Here is a 23516-nt window from a genome sequence, read left to right as displayed (position 1 = left end):
AAAGTGCTTTAGCGCATAGAAAAAACACACATAATTGAGCTTGTGCAAAGTAGCTTATGAATGAGGTATTGACAGTGTAGCAGCCCACAGACTAGGTGCACAGGAATAATCAAAGAAGTGATACTTAGCCCAGGTAGATGGTGGAATAGGCAACAGTCAGCAAGAGAGACGGCAGATCCCCTCAAGCAACCCCACTAGTTACGCGGGCGCAACCCCGCTTTGTCAAGGAGAGGAGGAACCGGTTCCTCCTCTCCTTGACAAAGCAGGGTTGCGCCCGCGTAACTAGAGGGGATCTGCCGTCTCTCTTGCTGACTGTTGCCTATTCCACCATCTACCTGGGCTAAGTATCACTTCTTTGATTATTCCTGTGCACCTCGTCTGTGGGCTGCTACACTGTCAATAACTCATTCATAAGCTACTTTGCACAAGCTCAATTATGTGTGTTTTTTCTCTGCGCTAAAGCACTTTTTTCCATAACAGTGGATCTAATCATCTTTTTTGATAGTCATCATATGGTACTTTCAAGTGTGTATATTTATATAGAATTAATAAGGTTGAGGGGGTAATTGCTGGATTGGTGATTTTTTGAATATTATTATTTTTCTGAGCTATTGCACTGCACTTACAGTAATTACTGAACAAGATACGGGTCCTATTAAGAACCCGTATTCTTGCATATCATATATTGTGTGTCTTATATTAATTATTGAGCAACATGCATATAATTACTCAGTATGGAGAATTTTTTATGGGATGTTTTATCATGTGGTTTTATTAGCTGCTGGGAGTGTATCCCTGCCAATGTGTACTGTAAGGTAGATCATTTGTAATAAAGATCTTTTATTTTTCACTATATACTATTGAGTGGTGCTTGTTCCAGGGTTTCTTTGCTTTACATACAGTACCATTTTCTTTGACCCTAGCACACTTAAATTGCCTCCACAAGGGTGCGAACTAATTTTTGTATATCATCAATCTCATACCGATATAGAAAGTTGTTGTCCTTATTCAAACCGTTCTGCACAGCTTTGAACCAATTTATAAATTTTGTTTCTGCTATTAATCGATCATTTGACGTTTTGAAGCCACCCTTCAGGGCAGTGACACGAAGATCATCCATGCTGTGTCCGTTGGACCGAAAGTGTGTAAGAGTAAGCAAGCTTTCGAATGTATAGCATTTGTCAGCCAACTTTACAAGCTTTAAATCTTTTGAAAGCTTTGGAAAAATGAGTTTATGGGCCTGATTCACAAAGCAGTGCTAACAGTTAGCACGCTGGTGAAAAGCCCTTTATCACGCCTAAACTTATTTTAGGCATGATAAGTTTAGGCGTGATAAGTTTAGGCATGATAAGTTTAGGCATGATAAGTTTAGGTGTGATAAGTTTAGGCGTGATAAGTTTAAGCACCAACTGGGTTAGCACCGCAGTGCACAGCTGATCAAAAGTTTGCGCTAGCAAAGTCTGGTGCACTTCGCATAGAGTTTAATGGCGCTGCTTTGCGTGCGGGACTTTGCAGGCGATATAAACTTATCTAAACTTATCATGCCTAAACTTATCATGCCTAAACTTATCACGCCTAAACTGGCTTTTCACCAGCGTGGTGCAATGGTTATCACGCCTAAAGTCTCTAGCTGGGTTAGCACCGCTTTGTGAATCGAGCCCTATGTGTGTGTATGCATGTGTTTGTATTTGCATGTGTTTGTGTCTGTATGTTTGTGCCTGTGTATATGCTTGTATGTATGTCTTTGTGTCTGTGTCTGTGCGTGAGTACAGGTATTTGATTTGCATGTCTAGTACCTGGTTTTGATGTAATCTTCTCACAAATATGCCTTAGGTATGAAATGCATCATACATTTTCTTGTTATGAAATAACGGGATCATAAATCAAATGCCATCAGCAGCATGCGCTTCTTTTCTTCCTAACCTAGCAGAAGCAACTTGCAGATGGCCCAGCATTAAATTAGCAATAAAAGAGCTAACACGGTGCTACGGTTTGTATTTAGCAATGTGCGTTATGTACAGTTTGGCCTTTGAAGCATTTTTATGTCACAAGGAAAGGAATGTATTTGAGTCATGTGTTTTCATTTTGATGTGGAGTGGTATTTTGTGTGCACACATATCTAGTTTAGCCACTAAAGTTATTAAATAACTGGTGATGTTGTGTATACAGGGGTGCTGGCATAGATTTCCATACTGTGGGCTTAAAGCAACACAGGTAGGCTGAATGCCTAATGATAAATAATATACCATCTATGTAAATGAAAGTAGTAGAGAAATAAATTGTACAATTGATTTAAATGCAGCAAAGGTTCATAGTCTGATGCAAATAGACATTTTAGTAGTGTATACATTATAGAAGAGAACCTTACAGTTCTCTGTTAAAGCAATAGTGGGGGCCCAACTCTTGTACTAGGTTGGGTGAAAAGTTGGTAGCAGCAGGAGAGGAGAGCTTACAAAAGGAATAGCAGAGAGCAGTTGTGAGTACCCATGACAACTGATATTTGTCTAGCCCTTTTCCCATATTTGGTGTGTATGCATAGATTTCAGCTCGCATGGTCCCATCATGACATATTACTCTCACAGAAAATAATATCCCACTGCTTCAATGGCATCAATCTCAGGGTGGTGCTAAGCAGGTCTGCAAGTGAACAGCTGGACTTCATTTTAAAGTAAAACTATAAATACTGTTTCAAACTGTTTGATCATGATGGCAATGATAATCATCATTATTTTACTTTACTTTAATAAAATACTATATATAATTGTGTGTTTAATATATATGTTTATACTTAGTAGCTGTTTATGGCACAAAGGGGGAGGTCATAAGCGATTGTGGTGTAGGTTTTATGGACTCAGAACACTTAGGGCCTGATTCACAAAGCGGTGCTAACAGCTAGCACGCTGGTGAAAAGCCCTTTATCATGCCTAAACTCAGTTTAGGCATGATAAGTTTAGGTGTGATAAGTTTAGGCATGATAAGTTTAGGTGTGAGAAGTTTAGGCATGATAATTTTAAGCGCCAACTGGGTTAGCACCGCAGTGCACAGCTGATCAAAAGTTTTACGCTAGCAAAGTCTGGTGCACTTCGTATAAAGTTTAATGGCGCTGCTTTGCGTGCGGGACTTTGTAAGCGATCTAAACTTATCTAAACTTATCATGCCTAAACTTATCACACCCAAACTTATCATGCCTAAACTTATCACACCTAAACTGGCTTTTCACCAGCGTGGTGTAATGGTTATCATGCCTAAAGTCTCTAACTGGGTTAGCACCGCTTTGTGAATCGAGCCCTTACAGTGTAACCTCGCCTGTGCAGCAAAGCTCACCACTGCAAAAGGCGATGGAAAGTGAAATGTTGCTATTCTGGGGAATCATTTGCAACATTTCTCTTACGTAGCTCATGTGAAAACCTTTCATTCTGTGGTCATGCTTATGTCACAGCGCCATATAATATGTTGGAGCTTTATAAATCAATGATAGTAATGTCATGTGCTATAAAGATCATCAATAATACCATTGCTGAAATGCAATATATTTGGGGGTTGCTCAGTGTGGAATAGTGGTGTCACTAAAAAATCACTCTCCCCCCAGTAAAAGTTTTTTGATGCCCACCTAAATTCAGACCTGCTTTTACTAGGATGACCTCAACAACTAGGAGGACCATCTGCAAGAATCTGCAAACAAGTGTGGTGGGCTGGTGGCCATTATTCTCTCCGACTCGTGGCCACCAGCTAAACCACACTGCTCTGGAGGGACCCTTGTACCAGAGGAAAAGAGTGGCTCCTGAAACACCTGACGCACTAAACTTGTTGCAGTTTTTTTTCAGTTCTGGGAGGTTAAAGACGTACTTCAGACACAAATGTTTTCCTAAATATGTACAAACACTCATTTACAGAACTCAGGGCCGGATTTACCATTAGGCACTGTAGGCACGTGCCTACAGGCGCCTGATGATGGAAAGGTGGCTCACTCCCCTGCCAAGTGCCTGTCTTCCTCCTTCCCTATGCAGAGTCCTGATGAGAATGAAAATGAGAGAGAAGGGACAGCTGGACCAGCCAGCACACTTGCGGTGCAGGTCATCGGGGGATTGAGGGTTCATGGAGGGCAGGTGCCATGCAGTCTAAGGTGCCAGGACATCTGTGCCTATAGGCTCCTGTGAGGTAAATACGGGCCTGACAGAACTTGTTTTAATCTGCGTCTAAGCATCTTGATAAGCTGCCAAATAAAGCACTATTTAAGTACCTGACCAGGTACTATACTGCACTATAGACTGTTATTGTTACAGGCTGCAGTTTTCTTGCAGGGATTCAGTCTTTGCCTTCCTCCTTCAATCCGAACAATGGTATGCTATCAGAGCAACAGCAGCTGCCACACCCACCGGGGGCTGAGATTCTCAGAACGCAAACTGTTCATAGATTTTTCACATGTAATTTTTATAAATGGACAGCATATTAAAACCCATATATGCTTTAAGACTTGTGTGTTTACTTTTATTTTTACATTTTAATCTCCATGCAAGCTGAATTTTTAGCAACTCATTAGCTATATCTAGAATACAGGCTTGTAAACGTCTATTGGATTACAATAGAGGAAATGGTTATTAGAAAAGCTATATGTATGACATGTTCTCTTTAGTGTGTTCCACCAGCAGAGGTATGTTCACTGTGCAAAGCATATTCTGCGTAATTTGCCTTCTTAAAATAGAAAGTATTTGTGTCAATTCAGCGTTAAGTGAGCAACTGTGTTTTCCCAGAATGCATCACTACTAAATATGCAAAATATCTCTATGCATCTGAAGCCAGGCTTACCTCTAGAACTTAAATAGAAAGCTACGGGATATCTACCTAAAATACATATATATCCGTCTCACCTTATATATTGGATACGATTAGATAAAGAAGGTTAAGGGAGTCAGACCTGAAATTTATCAATAATCAATGTATTACCCAATATTCAGTATCAAAAAACAGTGATCAAAACACAAGCTGTCCTCCGCTTCAACATTGTGGAGACGCCGGATTCCAGGGTGGATGCAGCCACCTTTACCTGCTTGGATGAAAGCAATCACCCGCTTGGAAGTTTTGGGTTCCGTGAGACTTTATTCAAAGTTTCTCACCTTGAGCTGCAATACAACTGCACACTACTGGTGCATGCATAACGGGCAGCATATGCTGTATGGTGGTGATGAGTTTGCTTTGTGGATACCGGCTTGAGAGGTTTCACATATAACCCATAATGTCAGTAATGAGCGTGAATGTGTGTATCATGCACGGAGGCGTGCAAATGGATGTAAGCACACGGGGTTGACCTACATTTTCCATACTGTTTGGATTCCACTATTTGTCAATTTCATACAAGTTTGGGCCTGAAGAGAAATCTATTGCAATAGAATTTACAGCTGTGAATCTTCTTTGATGGGAGTGCACTCCTTGGACTCATAGTTTTTGCATATGCATTCAGGTCTTTGGCAAAATGTCTATTTTATGGGGGGGGGGGGGGGTTATATGTGTCGTGATCACTGTTTTTTTCTACTGAATATTGAGTAATTGATTATTGATGAATTTCAGGTCTGGCTCCCTTAACCTTCTTTATCTAATATTACCTCTAGAACTGCTGGTGTGTAGTGAGCCTATAGATTATACATTTTACAGAACCGCATGAACCCAACATGCAGATAGACTGTTTCAGGTTGTTGATCCTCCTCAGTGCATGGCAGGGATTGATATTAGAGTTGTCCGGATCATGAACGATTCGGATCTTTGATCCGAATCATTTTTGTGAGTCGAATCATCCGAATCATCAAAATGAGTGATTCGGATCGCAAAGGGGGCGGGGCCAGCAGCGACACGCCCCCTCTCAGCGGGCAGCGGGGTCCTGGAAGCAGAGCGGAGATGGATCGCTCTGTTGGAGGGGAGGCAGCCATGCACAGGGACAGGTACATGAGAGAGGGGACATCCATGCCACTGCCAGATTTCTGTCTTAAGAAGGCAAATTATACCAGGATTTGTGTAGAGCACAGTACTGGCTGCAATGTGTTGCTCATTTTAGGCTGTCTGTTCCGTAGTTGTGCAGAGTGAACAAATGGGAAACTTTTGGCTCAGAAGCAGCACAGCTCAGTAACTTTGCAGACAGTGCTGGGCTAGAATGACAGGGCAGGCACTGTGATTGCAGGGCAATATCATCCTCCTGCATTGCTCTAAACAGCTGCACTTCACTAATGGGAATGCTTTCTTTCACTGTGCTAGGTTTGCATTTAAAGTATACAGATGAACATCTAGGTGCAATATATGTAAAGCTATTGTATGATTGCAGCTTGTGGGTATTGTGTGCAAACAAACATTTCTGCTCTCTGCTCATCCCTCCTCTGTCCACTCCCTGCCCATCTCTGTGTGTCCACCGGCCTCTCCTTCTGTGTCTACTGCAGGGAAAGTCCTCTCCTGCTAGTCATTTCACCCCCGAATGCTTCCCTAGTAAAATGATCCGAGATTCGGATCAAAGATCCGGATCTTTTCAATGATCCGATTCGAATCATCCGAATCATTGAAAAGATCCGAACTTCCCATCTCTAATTGATATGGCTCTATGGGATAGGGCATGGACCAGTACAACAGAATACCCAAGCAGCTCGGGGTGACCCAAAACCACAAGGAAAGTATAGGGGACTAAAAGACCGAAAATCCCTCCTGCTAATAAGCAACACTAAGTGTAATTTGCCTTCTTAAAACAGAAGGTATTTGTGATAATTAAGTGAGCAAATGTGGTTACCTGCAACACATCACTACTGTATATGCACCCTGAGCTGCTAGCATGGTGACTACTATAGCTTAATATGGAGATCTAAATGCAAGCAGTCAATGAGCATTGCCAATTCACTGCATGAGTGACACAACCATTAACCTACAATTCAATTTCTATACTGCTCACATTTTGCAGATGTATTCTCTTACATAAACAGTAATATATTTTAATAAAGAGCTCTTATATTTCTGAAGCCGGCTGACGTTTTGTTTAACAAAAAGGTTTAGCCCTGTAGTAAACAGCATATTCTCCCTCCCAAATAGCACCAGACTATTTCTGTGACCAGATGCTAGTGAAGTTTCAATGCTGGAGTGCAGCGCCATCTTGTGGATAATCATAGTGCACAAAGGTATTGTTTCCTTAGCCTTGAATTGTCTTAGGAAACCTGTTTGTTTAACTAGAATAATTTATTTTTCCTTGTCTAATGAATGAACAAATACAAGGTATTTACTTGTAAACACACAAAATTAAACATGATGATATCACACACATACATCACAACTATACAAAATGTTCTTTTGAATAAAGGACGTGTTTCAAATGCAACACCAGTCTTTCATCATTATTATGATTATTTACTTATTATATTTATAAAGCGCCAACATATTACGCAGAGATGCACAATAGACACATGGAGTAACATACAAGGTAGGACATAACAGGAACTTACTACAAAACAAGATCATGCAAATGTCTTTAATTGTAGTTCAGAAAATGTAGTTCACAAAGTAAAATGAAAATGCTTGACTGATTACAATGTAACATATGAAGTGTGTGCAAATTTTTACCACTATACAGGAGTATATAGAAGGCTTAGTGTTTCTATTTTTCAATGTTTCTACTTGGACACTATTTAGCAAACGTTATGTTGGTTTGACTTAACCACTTGCCGACCAGGGCTGTATTGGCTGATCTGTGCTGCGTGGGCTCTCCAGCCCGCAGCACAGATCAGTATTATGCCAGGGCAATCAGACTTCCCCCCTTTTTTCCCCACTAGGGGGATGTCCTGCCGGGGGGGTCTGATCGCCGCCGGCCATTTGCGTTTTGCGGGGGGGGGGGCTCCTCAAAGCCCCCCTCCGCAGCCATTTCCGCCCTCTGCCTCCTTACCTCCCTCCCTCCCTCTCTCCGTAATGCGCAGGACGGATTTCCGTCCTGCGCATTGAAGGATAGGCTTCCGCCTATCAGATGCCAGCGATCCCCGGCCAATCAGAGGCCGGGGATCGCCGATCTGCCTTACGGCGCTGCTGCGCAGCAGCGCCGTATGATGAAAACAGCGGGGATTTCTTCCCCGCGTGTTTACATTTTGCCGGAGAGCCGCGATCGGCGGCTCTCCGGCTGTTCACGGAGACACCCTCCGTGAACTGACATGGAAAAGCTGCTCGATCGAGCGGCCGTTTCCATGGTAACCCGCAGACAACCAGTTTACGCCGATCGGCGTTAGCTGGTCGTCAAGAGGTTAAAGGGACACTGTACGGGGGTCGGGGGGAAATGAGTTGAACTTACCCGGGGCTTCTAATGGTCCCCCGCAGACATCCTGTGCCCCTGAAGCCACTCACCGATTCTCCGGCCCCGCCTCTGGTTCACTTCTGGAATTTCAGACTTTAAAGTCTGAAAACCACTGCGCTTGCGTTGCCGTGTCCTCGCTCCCGCTGATGTCACCAGGAGCATACTGCGCAAGCCCAGTATGGTCTGTGTCTGCGCAGTATGCTCCTGGTGACATCAGCGGGAGTGAGGACACGGCAACGCAGGCGCAGTGGTTTTCAGACTTTAAAGTCTGAAATTCCAGAAGTGAACTGGAGGCGGGGCCGGAGCATCGGTGAGTGGCTGCGTGGGCACAGGATGTCTGCGGGGGACAGTTAGAAGCCCTGGGTAAGTTCAACTCATTTCCCCCCGACCCCCCTACAGTATTCCTTTATTCATCTGTCATGATCATTCCTCATGTCATATAGATAGCCCGGGGGGGGGGGGGGGGTAATATGCAATGAAGGTTCCCATAGCTTTGTACTGCATTATACATTAGATAGTGGTATCAGCAGCCTGATCAATATTTAACAAGATTTCTGCTTACTCCGATGATTTCTGGTGAAATTGTGTTTAATATCTTATGGTGGAAGGTGGTAGACTAGGTAGTTGATCGATATCAAAAGACATTGAGGCTTTGTTCACGTCTAAAATCAAAATCGCTGACGGCTGCCTTTTGCAATTTTGAGATTGATTTTTTTCCCTTCCTCCCGCGCTTACCTGCACGCTACGATTCTGTGTAAAACGCTTTCCAAAGCGCTTTTGCAGAGCGATTTCTTTTTTCACTTCCCGACGAAAGTTAACTTTATTTAACTGGATGCAGATGTAGACCTGCAATATATGCTATTTATGGTACAGAAATCAAAGCACTTATCCCTAATGTAGTAAATCTGATCCTCCGTCCATGAATGTGGCCTTATTAAAAAAAAAAGGAAAAAAAAGATGTTTTTTCTGTCTCCTCCATTTCCAAAGTCCAGAAAGAAGCTGAATCCAACCTCAGGTCGCATTTGCAGGTTCTCAAAACTAGGCAGGAGAGTACTGACCCAGAGGAAAAAAAGGGTCATTTTCCCATGAGCCGCTCTCTTTCCGTTAAAAGGGGCTGTTTGATGGGCAGCAGTCATAAGTGGCCCCCAATATCTGGTAGCAGTCATAGGTGTTTCCATTGTTTTGTTCCCCATGCCCAGTCTTCCCCTGGAGTTAGGTGAGATATTACATATTTGTTAGCCAAGCAAGCAGTGTATACCTCAAACAAAAGCAGGCAAAGGTTAAACTGCTATTAAGTACCGTAGCTATTTAGTTATTCATTGCTGCATTTTTGTATTTTGTCTGGCATTTCTTAGTAAAGGAGACTAGACAGCGGGAAATTACTGTACACATTAACATAAATGACAGGTCATATACCAAACTGTTAAAAAGTTGTCTTTTCTAATGATATAAATCTGAAAAATATATTACCAGGGTTACCGTTAACTCTGGCCATAAATCACATTAAAGATCTAAAAAGAAAAAATAATACATGAACATCCCCCACCACTATTACCATTTACGTCTACTCCTTATTGCCATAAATGTTTAGTCACTTTACTGGCCATGTATAATGTTAGATGCCATTCAGTCATTGTAGGTGGAGGGAGTGGGTGATAAAATAAGCAGTGTCTGACTTCTGCCAATGCTATATAAACTGTAGTCTAGCGTGGAGGCTGGGCTACACATGGCAGAAGATGGGGTGACTGCACATAACTGGGGTACTGCAAGCTGCAAATGGAAAAGGAAGGCTGCACATGCGGAATTCCACATGGATGGGTTGTACAGGAAACAGGGAAGACTTCTACACAAGGGGGTAACTTGGAATGGGAACTGTTGCAGTTCATGTAGAGAGAGGGTTTGTTGTTTATGAAAGTAAACATCAGCACATTAAATAAGAAGCACATGCAACAGAGGGCATGCATACATCTCAGAGGGGCGAACCAGAACATAAAATAGTGGGCCTGCTGTACATGGAAAAAGGACTGATGAGCAGGGCCGGGCCGAGGCATAGGCTGGAGAGGCTCCAGCCTCAGGGTGCAGTGTAGTAGGGGGCGCAGAATTCATTCAGCTGTCAGTCCTAATTGTGTTTGAAGCAGAAAGAAATAATAAAAGGGGATACATGGCAGTGACTGCAGCCAGATAACTAGATATTAAGGTGTTGGGGAGGTTGTGGGCCCTGTGGCGCCTCTTAGTCTAATAGCAATCAGTGTGTGACGGCTGGGGAGGCAGGGATGGAGGGGCGCACTTTGGGGTCTCAGCCTTGGGTGCTGGAGGACCTTGTCACGGCTCTGCTGACGAGCACGTAGAATAGAGTTGCTGTCAGTGGCTTTGTTTGGTTATCGTACTTTATGCGAGGTCCGTGTCCCAAAATCTTGTCATTGTGCCTTGAATATTCCTTTAGTAGGACTACATAGCTCCTCGTCCTATATATCTGTCATGCAGCCGCCAAAGTTCCATGCAATAATGTTATACTATAATGAAAGGTTCACATGCTGCAGAGAAATATGTTCTATGTCACATCAGGTCCTGAAGCATGGGAGGATTGCCACTGCAGTAGATGGCGAGGCTGCAGGAGACAAGTGAACTTCAAGGTAAGTATAGGGTCTCTTTTGCAGGGAAAGCCGAACATTAGTGATTGACAGTAAAATTAACATGGGTGAGATGGTATCAAGAGATTAGTGAGGAAATGTATGAAGGGGACAACTTATGGAGAGCTTTGTAAGACTTGGGGGTTAACTCACAAAATTGCAGTAATGCTGCCATAGCGTGGTACTTGAGTAGCGTGACCGTTGCTACGGTAAGGTGCATTACTAATGGTAATGCTCATTAGTAATCAGAATCAGAATTATTTTTAATCACCAGGCACGACTGGGTCATGCTCGGAATTGGGTTTGGCGCATACAATTGCTCAGAGAAGGGATATAAGGTATAGATAACAGAAAGGCATAAATAATACCAATAGGCATAACAGGAGTGCAAATTGATATACAGGCAGGAAGGCAGATTGATACTGATAATTAGTTATAACATGAGTGAAAGTTAGAAATTAAAAACACAGAGTGCAGTTGCAAACACAAAGTTACTTCCGGTGCTAGGCGGAAGATGAATCAGGAGTGCAATTATAAGCAGGATGACAAGTTAAAAACTAAGGAAAGGCAAGGTGCCATTCAGTTCACAGCAGTAGATGGGGTGGGAAGACCTGAAGGGAGTTCAGGAGGTTGACAGCAGAGGGGGAAAGGGAGTTCCTGTGCCTTGAAGTTTTGGTGGCGATGGCCCAAAACCTCCAGCCCAGAGGGAGCCGGCTGAAAAAGCGGTGACCAGGGTGAGAGGGGTCGCCAGCAATCCTCATTGCTCTGGAACGTAGTCTGGAATTGTGGAGGAGGTCAAGTGAAGGGAGAGGTCTGCCAATGATTCTCTCTGCCGATTTAATGACCCTCTGAAGTTTGTATTTGTCTCTGGTGGAGGAGCCCGCGTACCAGACTAGGATGTAGGCGCAGAGGACGGATTTGATGGTTGCGGTGTAAAAGTATGTCAGCAGTTCTTTGGCCATGCCAAGCTTTTTCAGTTGGCGGAGGAAGAAAAGCCTCTGCTGGGCTTTCTTCTGGGTCAAGGCTGTGTTTTCCTTCCATCTCAGGTCTTTGGAGATGGTGGTGCTCAGAAAGCGGACGCTGGCCACTCTTTCGACCTCTCTGCCGTCATTGAAGATTGTTGGGAGGGTGGGGGCAAACTTCCTGAGACTACTATCAGCTCCACAGTTTTGGATGTGTTGAGGACAAGCCTGTTCTCACTGCACCACTGGCAGATTCTGTCAACCTCCTGACGGTAGGCCTGCTCATCATTATTTGTCACTAGGCCAACAATGGTGGTGTAATCAGCAAATTTGATGACCTTGACAGAGCTTGCCATGGATCTGCAGTTGTTTGTGTAGAGGAAGAACAGAATTGGTGACAGGACGCAGCCTTGTGCATTACCGTAGCAACAGTCATACCACTCAAGTACCACGGGCCATGCTTATAGCGTAACTCATGGTACCTGTGGCCATAAACAAGGGGAATACTGTTGTGCATTGTCTTTGCATGGCAGTATTACCGCAATTTTGTGAATCAACTCCATGGTCAGGAGTTTGAACACAATCCTTTGGGTAACTGGCAGCCAGTGGTGGGACTGGCAAAGAGGGCAACATCAAAGGAGCAGGAGAAGTGGATAAGATGGGCACAAGAGTACACTACAGACTGGAAAGGTTCCAGTCTGGTTTTGGCAGACCAGATGCTCCGATGAAACCCTCCTAATTCTCAAGCCTCTCACTCTCACATCCAGAACTTCTCACTAGAGGCTCTTCTCCTTTGGAACTCTCTTCTACAGCTTGTCCTTCATGCTGTCCTTTGTCCTTCAGAGTAGAAACCATTTCTCCCGCTATTCTTCCTTCAGCTATTCAGCTCCTCCTCCATCTATCCCTATTCTTGAAATGTATAATGAATAAAATAGATAGCAAGCATGACAGCCAAATTCTTATCATGTGCATCAATGCATAGATGTAAATGCGCCCATTGTGGGAGCATTGCAGTGTGTTACTGTGCGACTATAACATGTGCTTTTAAAGGGTCTGAAATACTTTAAAAGTTCCTTGGCCATGTGCTTTTTCCCTTCTGGCTGCTCACCTGCAGTATGAGATGGAAGTACTTCAGTTTATGCACAATGTAAGCCAGATCTTGTGAAGGTAAGATAGAATGTGCATGTATTTTCCACATTCTTTTGTACAAAGTGTCATTTTATTGTTTTTTTTATATTTTGTTATAGCTATAGAATCCCATTAGACCTTTAACTACATTTAGTTCTAAAATGTACCTGGTAAAATTTTCCATTCTTTTAAATCTTAAGCAGCACCCTTGAGGGCCAACTCCCCTATGGAATCCAGTAGAGAATGATCTGCACACCTTAAACAACTAATAAAGTTAGAATGGATCCTATATAATGACTGCCCCTTCCCATGATGCTCATGTAATAAAAAGCAACAAGGAAAAAAACAAGGAAAATAATGATTTACACGGGGTGGGTACAGGAAATGTGTTCTCCTTCTGGACTAAATTCACAGAAAATGTCTTCACTTCAGATCAAAGTTATCATCCTGTTATGCCCTCTGACAGTATACACAGTATACTGTATACCATGGACGTTGCGTAGCTTTTTAGGAAGAGATGGAATTTTCATCTAAACCATTCTAATAGTGGATTTACACATAACCAGGATGTCAAACATGTAATGTTTTATTACAAAATTGCAAACCTTTATTCTGTATCAATGGGCTTACATCCCTATTAAATTGCAGCTTCATGTGCAAAATGCATCTCCATAACCGTGCATTAACCCTTCACTTTCATAGCGGTCACATGTAAGCAAACTACTCATGCTTCATCTCACACGGGCTGGAATAGTGCACCTGCACCACCTCAGATACACCTCCCAATCCCCCATCTAAAGTGCACTGTATGTTGCAGGCCTGAAAAGCTCCTTCTTGTACAAAGGCTGTTCTGTTCCCATTTAATTATAACAGTCCTCCTCTATAAGTAACACCTATCAACGTATTCCCTGATGACAGTCCAATACATGTGACTTGCTAATCAGATTGTAAAAATCTGCAAATGTGCCATTTCTTTAAAGTGCGAGACGTCCCTGACAGGGGCAGGCACAATCACAGCAGCGATTACAGTGCAACATTACGCTGGGGGATGTTCCGTTGCCGCCACGGATTGTAAGGGGAAAAGTGGACCTGACCAGTCATCAGCGGAACACGCGAGTGTAACATTCTGAGATAAGCGTCCTGGAGGACTGGATGCACTTTAAAGAAATAGGTGATAGGTCTTATGAAATAGCTATCACTCTTTTTGAATGTGCATTAAATATAGCAACTTTAATTATTGTTTCTTCTAGGCAGTTAGAGCAGTTGTACTTGCTCTTAGCCCCTTCCTTGGACCAGTGGAGGAATAAACTCCTCTGCATGCAGTTTTTGCAGTCTATATTGCTCTGCTCATGTCAAAAATATGTCACTTCTTCTGCTTCTTATGTGGCAGTTGGTATAAAAGTGTAGGCACTACTTTCACCTGAAAAATGTTTGTTATAGAAGCAACTTTTAGAATAATCCCTTGCATAGGCAAAGCTTTTAGATTTGGCTCATTATAAGCGCTTGCTGGTCTTCCACTCTTAGCCAGTGGCATATCAATAGGCGGTGCAGAGGTAGAGACCGCATCGGGGCTCTTGGGCTAGAGGGGCCCCGAGGGCCCACCCCTCAAACACAATATTACCTCTTCATTTGTCCTTTGCTGATAATATTCTCTTCTATAGATACTTTAAATAGTAGTGATCATTAACACACAGTTTCCCATCCCCTTCTTGCACCTCTGACACTGCCGTTGTCCTTGATTGTTTTTGGTGTGTTGTATTAATTATCTGTAGCATGCTTGGGGGGGCCCCAATGCTAAACTTGCATTGGGGCCCACGGCTTCTTAGCTACGCCACAGCTCTTGTTATTGTGACAAGAAATAGAACTTTCCATAACAAATACTTAAGCATCCTGAACAGGTTCAGAGTGCTTCTTGGTGAACGCATGAAACACAATATCAGGTCCCATGACAGTGCTATATTCCTTTAGGGCAGGGGTGTCAAACTCAAATACAAAGTGGGCCAAAATTGTACACTGGGACCTAGTCGCTCGCTGAAATTGTACACTGGGACCTAGTAGCAGGCCAACTTCAATGTCTACTGGCCACATTCCTCCCTTATAAAGTTCTTTGGTGTCTAGTGGTGCTTCCTCCCCTATACAGTTTTCTGGTGTCTAGTGGCCCCCACCCTCCCCTATACAGTTCCCTAGTGTTTAGTGCTTTCCCCCTTCCTCCCCATATAGCTTCCCTGGTGGTCTAGAGTGGGGAAACCACCTGATGGCCAAATTTAATGGCTCTGAGGACCAAATGTGGCCTGTGGGCCAGAGTATGACATGTATGCTTTAGGGTAAGCCTTAAAGGGAGTCTAAAGTGAGAATAAACTGACTTACATAATGAATTGTATGTGTAGTACAGCTAAGAAATAGAACATTAGTAGCACACATGATAAGTCTTATCAGTAGCTTACTTAGAGATTATAGGGCCCCATAGCAAAACTTTCATGGGGCCCTCAGATGTAGGCACTTTCAAGCAATGCCATCTGCCCCCCCCCCCCCCCCTATGGATATGAGATAATTTGGCAATTCACGTTCTCATGCAATAAACACTACACATAGTTCATGGGCAATGAGACAAAGTCAGAGGGTGGAGAAACACAAGAAAGTTAATGGTGAATACATTAAGTACCTCCTAGCTTCCCTATTCTGCAGGGTCACATAGCAGCTGCTATGGCTATTGCTACGCCCGAGTCTCATATTGTTTTCAGTACAACAAGAGTTAAGAAACGTCAGTTGTTATCTATGCAAAAGAGCTTCCCTGAGCTCTCCAGCAAATTTTTTTCATAGAGCAATGCTATTTTGTGAAGCACTTATACATCAAAGAAACAGTGAAAGACAACTTCAAATAATATTTTACTGCAGATAAGTTCAAAGGGTCATGATCTCTGCTCTGTTTTATAGTTTAAGGTATAGAGTGTGCTTTCTAAACTGCAAACATTACAGAATGATGCAATGTTATTAAAAAAAAAAAAAAAGCTGTATAACTGAAAATAAAAATATGAGTATTTTCTTTGCAACTAATGTTCTATTAATTATCCGTAGTACACATACATTTCGTTATATCATAAGGTTTTTTTCACTTCAGTGTCACTTTAAGTTCTTGACTACCTTGTAGACTCTTTTGACTGGAGGCAATTCCTGGAGGGACGCTCGTCAGATGGCTTCACAAATATTTTATAAAGTTTTACTAAGTTGTTATTCGTTATTGTAGTGTGACTATTCAGTTTTTGTCAGAAAGATTGCTCTAATCCATGCTCTTAGATATGCTTTTCTCCCCGACACCTTTCACTCTTTAATAGCAGGAAGGGAAGGGAAGTTGTCTGACTTGTTCTTGGAAAAATAAAAAAAGACTGCTGAATCCTCTAGCCACGGCATAAATGTATGGACTCTACTGGCCAGTAAGTTTTTTAAGGAACGTGCTTAATTGACATTTTTTGACATTGGATGTGCGATTAGGAAGCATTCTTGTAGTAGTAGTTTGGCTCTGCTGTAGGCGGGGATATTTTAATCCTTCTTTCAACAGCAAGAGTGACGGTACTGTGAAGGAGAATTGCCTGATTGAACGCCAAATCATTGTCCTGTACATTTGAATGATAGATATATTTTAACAGATATATTTTATTAAATATTTTGCATTATTAATTTGCATTGGCGCATGAGTTATTTTGATTGCTATTTTAGAGTGTGAGGTAGTGGTATTCCTTGCTAACTCTGTGCTGCCAACCGATAGTGCACAAACAAGCGCTACAACATAAATCTTGGTTTTATCCTGAATGTCTTCTTAAACAATGGTATCTTAGTCATCATCCAGGTCAACTACTTCACCCTCAGAAACTGTTCCGATCTGACTGATGAAGTGTCTGAAAGGCCAGACCAGGGCAGATCTAGGCACCCTAGGCATGAGCCTAAAGGCACCAGTCTGCTGAAAAACAGCAGTCATGAGTTTGTAAACCCATGCTCACTATCCTGGACTGCTGGGGTCGTGTTTATGCCACTACTCTAATGGATGGGACTGCCCACCAAGCCTGGCCATTCAGCTTTCTATGCACTGGGAGCAGTGAAATCAACGCAGCTCCAGGATTGTGAGGGAAGGTGGAAAGAGGTGATGGTCAGTCCAGCAAGTAAATAGTCAGCCAGCACCCATGCGGTGTGGTTTAACCAGCGTTTACCTCAATATTTGCCCATTGCCTCGAGAGTTGAGTTTAGGGTGTCAGGACTTCTGTAACTTAAGACTTATAAGATGTAAATCCGACCCAGGGCCAGAGTCCCGACCACATGCCTCCTATATTTCCTTCAAGACATCCTTCTGACTTCTGATCTTCTTACTTTCAGCCAACCCATAAATTGCTGTGTTTGAGGAAATTTAGCCTCAGAACAGTTTTTACACATATTAGACTTCCAGTCTTTTGGAAGCAGCTGTTCACAAATGTTACAATTTGCTTGTTTACCTTTTCTCTTCTTCCTGCCAGATGCTCATTAGATACAAGATACATCTACAAACAAGAGCAAAAATCACTACTTAATAATGGGAAGCAATTACATTGCGTGAAAAGATTACCCAAATCCCGATAAAGAATTAATCATAAAGGGTATGAGAGCTTAAACTTCATAAAGCCTACAAATACAGTACACTTGAGTATCATAAATAGTAATAGTGAAAATAGTAAAATAAAATAAATAAAAAGAAAAAAGGCCCGACCGTTAAATAACATGCGCTAGACCAGTGAGCACGTGCCGCGTGTGCGCTCACGACCTTGCACACATGGCCACAACTCCCGTAAAGGATATAGGATTACTAAAAGAAATAATTTCTTGCAAAACATACAGTTACTAAGGCTAGATATGAACTGGCCATAGCAAATAAACTACCCACACTGGCTTAAAGGAAACCTGAGATAAAACTTATGAAAGCATTTATACTTACATGGGTAACCCACTTTAGGCTGTGTTGGTTCCTTCAATGTCCTCCTGCGCCACTCCAATCATCAGCTGGCCGACCCGGTCTCTTCTTCCAGTCACCACGAAGTCTCACCATACTGTGCATGCTCGGCCAGGCCACACACTCGCACCCATTGCACTCCCATCACCGGGAGCATTCTGTGCCTGCGCAACTGAGTCAATAGGAAGAAGACACTGGGCCATCTAGCAGACGATTGGAGTGGGCCGGAACTTTTCACCTGCTTTGAAGTCCTATTACCCATGTCCTGCCAGCTTCTTTAGGCATTTTCTGGAGCCTCCTTTATTAAGGAGACCCCAGATGCCTGTTTTTTAAACAGGTAAGTGGAGTAATTTTTGACTACCCATTTACTGTAAAGAAAAAATTAAATACAATTGTCTCATCCATTACCTACGTGTCACTCCTCGAGATCACCTGTCGCTCCTCCGCTGCTCACTGGGACACATACCACACATGCTTGCTCCTCAGGGAAGATTGTCATTGGTTCAAACGCTGGACCCATAGGGACCCTTGATGAGAGACTCAAAGATGATTTGCCAGGGCTCCCTGAACAGTATAGCTCTGATGAGCTGGCAAGAAGAAGACTTTCAGCGTTTGGTCCTGGCGGGCAGCAGGGGAGTGATGAGTGGACCAGGTGACCAGCCGTGGAGCAACAGATGGTCAGCTAGCAGCAGTGAGGACTAACGGGAGGAAACTTCAATTGAGATATAAAGGAGAAGCAAGACGTAAAAGAAGACATTCCAAAATACAGGTTATTATTCTATTTTTAACACTTACCCTCTATTTCTATTTAAATGGAAGTGGCCAGACATCTGGGGGTCCCCTTATTAAAGGGGCTCCCAGATTTCAACATAAGCTTCCCTGGATCTCTGCACATCTACCTCCTCCTGGGCACCGGAGAAGGGGAGGAGCCCCTTGCCCATTACCCTTGCTGGCTGATATAAATATTTTATTGATCAAAGTCACCAAATACATTTATTAGAATGTATATTACACTCCTAGAGCATATGCTAGAGCGCTTATACACATTGGGTACCCCGCAACAGCAGCACCTTTATCTGCCAAAGTGGGCAGAGACCTGCAAAATGCATTGCACCTAGTGCATTAAATTACACAGAAATGTATTATTATCAGGAGGCAAGTGGCCTGTTTTTTATTCCCCCTTTCTGTTGCTTGAGGAACTTTTATGTCATGCATTTAAAGGGACCCTAACCAGTGAAAAGAAAACAAACCTAGACTTGCCTGTGGTTCCTCCAGCCCCCTGTAGCCTGCGAGGTCCCTCCGCATCCTCTGGGTCCCCTCCGTGATTCTGCGGGCAGTCCCATTAGCCTTACCTCTCCAATGATGACCCAAATAGTCATTTTTAGTAAATACTCTACCTCCACTTGTAACCAGTTTTTGTTTATATATTTTATACTTGTTGGGGCCTCTGTTACATTGTTTTTTGTTGCTGATTGTCCACTCCTGGAGGAGGAGTGTCACCCCTTTCTTCACTACAGAGAGCGACTTCCTAACCCGAGTTGAATTGGGTATATTCTCCCCACTTACCTTTACAGTGGTTACCTTAGATTTCGAGGTAACTCTGACTTGTTAGTATATTTCCATCTAGCAAACTAACATACCCTCTGGTATACTAACAAACTACACTATATTGGGCTCTCACCTCTCTCCTACTGAATTCTCAATTGGACAAAATTCTTAATATTTAAAGAAAAGGAACATTTATTTGACATTTATATGCATATGCTAATCTTTCTTTCCAGGGAGAAAAGAATTCTAATCATTCCATAATAATTGGTTGTAATGGCATGGGTCAAAAGCACTATAGATTAGCAATAGCTTTAGAACATGTACTAATGACAAGTGTGGCCTGCAGACAAGGACAGGTGCTAAGGGATGTAACCAAATCAAACACTAATCTATAGTGGCTTGGCTTTTCGCTCTCTTGCCCCATGCCATTATAGCCCGTTTTTTATTAATGGTGTGACTGGGAGAATTTGTTACTCCCTGGACAAAAAGAGTGGCGGATGTATATGAATGTTCCTATCAGTGGCGTAGCTAGGGCGCTGTGGGCCCCGATGCAAGTTTTACAATGGGGCCCCCCAAGCACTCTATACATAACAATTGATACAATTGTACCAAAACTGGCCAATGGCAACTACAGTGTCAGAGGTGCAAGAAGGGGATGGGTAACAGCTTGTTAATGATTACCACTATTCAAAGTATCTATAGAAGTGATTATTATGAGCACAGGACCAATATAAAGCTAAAACTGTAGTTGAGGGAGGGCCCTTCGGGGCCCCTCTGTCCCAAGGGCCCCGATGCGGTCGCAACCTCTGCAACCCCTATTGCTACGCCCCTGGTTCCTATATTTTAAAGATAAAGAACCATACAAAGTTCACAATATATTGCTATTGAAGATCAGATGCATGAAGTACAGTATATCAATTGCATACTGGCTTGTGCAGGTACAAGAGGAACAAGTTCTTTTGGCAGAACCTTGTCGCTGGTGATGAACCAGCTTTATAACAAAAACATTTTTTAAAAAACACATATGCTCTATTTTACATCTTTAGTGGATTTATTCACTATCTAGTTCATAGATTGCTGTGTGTAGGAATTATATTGGTTTGTGTTTGATTTGTCTATGAACCACAGCCAGGAGAGCTGGAAGCAAGAGCAGGAACATGGTTTGCTGCAATGTGTTCCTTTATCACAAGAGGAAACCAGCTTTTTATAAATAGGCTGTTATTCCTTGTAGCGATCTGCTATGATCGGGCTAATGCAAGGGGAGGAGGGAAAAAGACGATCTTTTGCGGTTTTATAGAGAAGCCCCTTAGATATATAATACTTATTGGGGAGTGGCAATCAGGAATTGCTGTTTCATCTGTGGCCACCTTTAGCTGTATTGCTTACAATGCTAAGTGTTGATTACAAGTAGTAACTTAAAGATGTATTGATCTGCATTAAATATTAACCACTTGCATGATTAATGGGGGGAATGAACATATTGTGTTTCTTTTCACCCATCCTTAGAAGAAAAAGAGGTAGTAATACTAAACTGAATAATATTTCTTTTTCATTTTAATTTGTCATAAGAACAATTATTGGCCTTTGTGTTGAAAAATAGATACATTTGTTGAAGATATCAAAATATATAATCTGCTACCAGCAAGAGTAATTTTTCTTCCTAAAATACAAACTACAAGATTAATACTTTGACCAGTCTAGAGCATGCAGAAAAAAGGCAGTGTTTGGGGTACCCTGCTCAGCGCAGTCACAAAAAGAAAGAGACATTTACAGTGGTGTAGTGAATAGCACTCTCAGCTTGCAGCATTGGGTCCTTGATCTAAATCCGGCCAAGGACACTATCTGAATGGGGTTTGTATATCCTCATATTTGCGTGGGTTTCCTTCCAAAACATACAGATAAGTTAATTGGCTCCCCTCCCTCCCAAAACTGGCTTTAGGCCAGAAACCCACTAGTAGCAATTTATAATAGCTAGTGATTTGAAAAAGCTCTTGCTAATGCAATGCTATGGGGAATTTTTATAAAATCTTATCGGTCAAGTGGGATCACACCCATAGCATTACATTAGCAAGAGTTTTCAAATCGCAAAGCACTCAGAAAATCGCTCCTAGTGGGTTTCTGACCTTAGGCCTGGAACCCACTAGGAGCGCTTTTCTGAGAGCTTTGTGATTTGAAAAGCTCTTGCTAATGTAATGCTATGGGGTTGATCCCACTTGAGCGATGTAATTTTATAGAAATCCCTCATAGCATTGAATTAGCAATAGAGATGGCTCGAACCTCCAATTTTCGGTTCGCGAACCTCGAATTCGAACTTCCAAAAAAGTTTGTGAACCTGCGAACTTTTCGAACCGCAATAGACTTCAATGGGCAGGCAAACTTGAAAAACTGCAAACACTGTTTCTGGCCACAAAAGTGATGTAAAAGATGTTTCAAGGGGTCTAACACCTGGAAGGGGGGGGGGGGCATGGTGGAGTGGGATACATGCTAAAAGTCCTGGGGAAAATTACGGATTTGATGCACAGCAGGGTTATAATCCCTAAAACACAGAAATCATATTGCATTGCTAAATTGAAGGCCTAAAGTGCTTGAAAACATCTTGCGTGTGTATACATGGATCAGCACTTAGTGTAAGTAGTGTACTGCTTCACACTGATAGACCAAACTCGGTGTGTAACTCACAGCAAACATCTGTTTGTGTAGTGATGGCCATGCTGGACTGGTGCGCACCATGGCGAGAGTGCAGACGATGGCGGTTGTCAAGCCCATATGGTCGGGCTGAGGAAGCTCAATGACAGAACTACTGTCCACAATGAAGCAACGACCTTATTACCTTGGGTCAGGTGTGCCCCCCAACACACTCATATAGCCGGTCATTGCTTCATTGTGATACGCAAGCCCCTTCACCGCGACAAGGTAACGATCACGAAGGGGAATTGACACATGTACATGCCTCTTGTTTTGTTGTTGTAGCCGAAGTGCAGCCAGAAAAATTAGGCATGTACACGCACCAGAAAAAATATTATTATGTTTGGTATCAGCCGCTGCTAGCAGCAGCGGCCATAAAAATTCAGGAATCCACCTGGATTCTTGGACCCTGTTGGTGGTGGCGGAGAAGGCAGTCAAGCGGCCTGCAGGCAGAGATGCTGTGTGGGGACTGACTTAGTCTTGGGGCAGGCAGTCACAAGGCGTGCAGGCAGAGATGCTGTGTGTGGGGACTGACTTCGTTTTCGGGCAAGCAGTAGTAGCCCTCCGGGATCCATGCCTCATTAATTTTGATAAAGGTGAGGTACTGAACACTACTTGACCTTACTGCTGGTGGTATAACACAATGTGCAGTTAGACAGGTGCAGTGAAAAGGTATGCACTGACTGCTGCTATAAAACAATTGTGCAGTCACACAGGTGCAGAGAAAAGGTATGCAGTGACTGCTGCTATAATAGAATTGTGCAGTCACACAGGTGCAGGGAAAAGGTGTGCAGTGACTGCTGCTATAATAGAATTGTGCAGTCACACAGGTACAGGGAAAAGGTATGCAGTGACTGCTGCAATAATACAATTGTGCAGTCACACAAGTGCAGGGAAAAGGTATGCACTGACTGGTGGTGACATTGTATAATACAAAGTGCAGTCACACAGAGGCAGTGAAAGGGACAGTTAATGACATGACTTTATACTTTTAACAATGCTGCAGACCTTGTTTCTGATAGGTATATAGTCAAAGAGAAGCAAATAATTCTGAGTGGATGCAGATTTATGCAAATAATTACTACAGCTTGAAAATGGACCGATCATCACCCACCTTAGCATCATTTGATTTGTCCATTTTCAAACTGCACAAATCTGCACAATAAATGTGCATAATTCAGAATTATTTGCAACCCAATGACAATCCCTAGTCAACATTATATACAGTGGCTTGCAAAAGTATTCGGCCCCCTTGAAGTTTTCCACTTTTTGTCACATTACTGCCACAA

At 42.8% G+C, this 23516-nt stretch overlaps 1 long non-coding RNA gene across 1 annotated transcript in view; it reads left to right on the top strand.

Annotated features, from left to right (window-relative positions):
- Positions 1-7140, top strand: part of LOC137528371 (uncharacterized) — a 55232-nt gene extending 48092 nt beyond the window's left edge. Inside the window, exon 3 of the long non-coding RNA XR_011023376.1 lies at positions 7060-7140. This is a non-coding gene — a long non-coding RNA (uncharacterized lncRNA). The remainder of the gene's footprint in view (positions 1-7059) is intronic.
- The last annotated feature ends 16376 nt before the right edge of the window (positions 7141-23516 follow it).

Source organism: Hyperolius riggenbachi, chromosome 8 (genome assembly GCF_040937935.1).
Source record: "Hyperolius riggenbachi isolate aHypRig1 chromosome 8, aHypRig1.pri, whole genome shotgun sequence".
Taxonomy (NCBI): Eukaryota; Metazoa; Chordata; class Amphibia; order Anura; family Hyperoliidae; genus Hyperolius; species Hyperolius riggenbachi.
The sequence above is the reverse complement of the archived record's forward strand: the minus strand, read 5'-3'. Positions and strand labels throughout refer to the sequence as shown.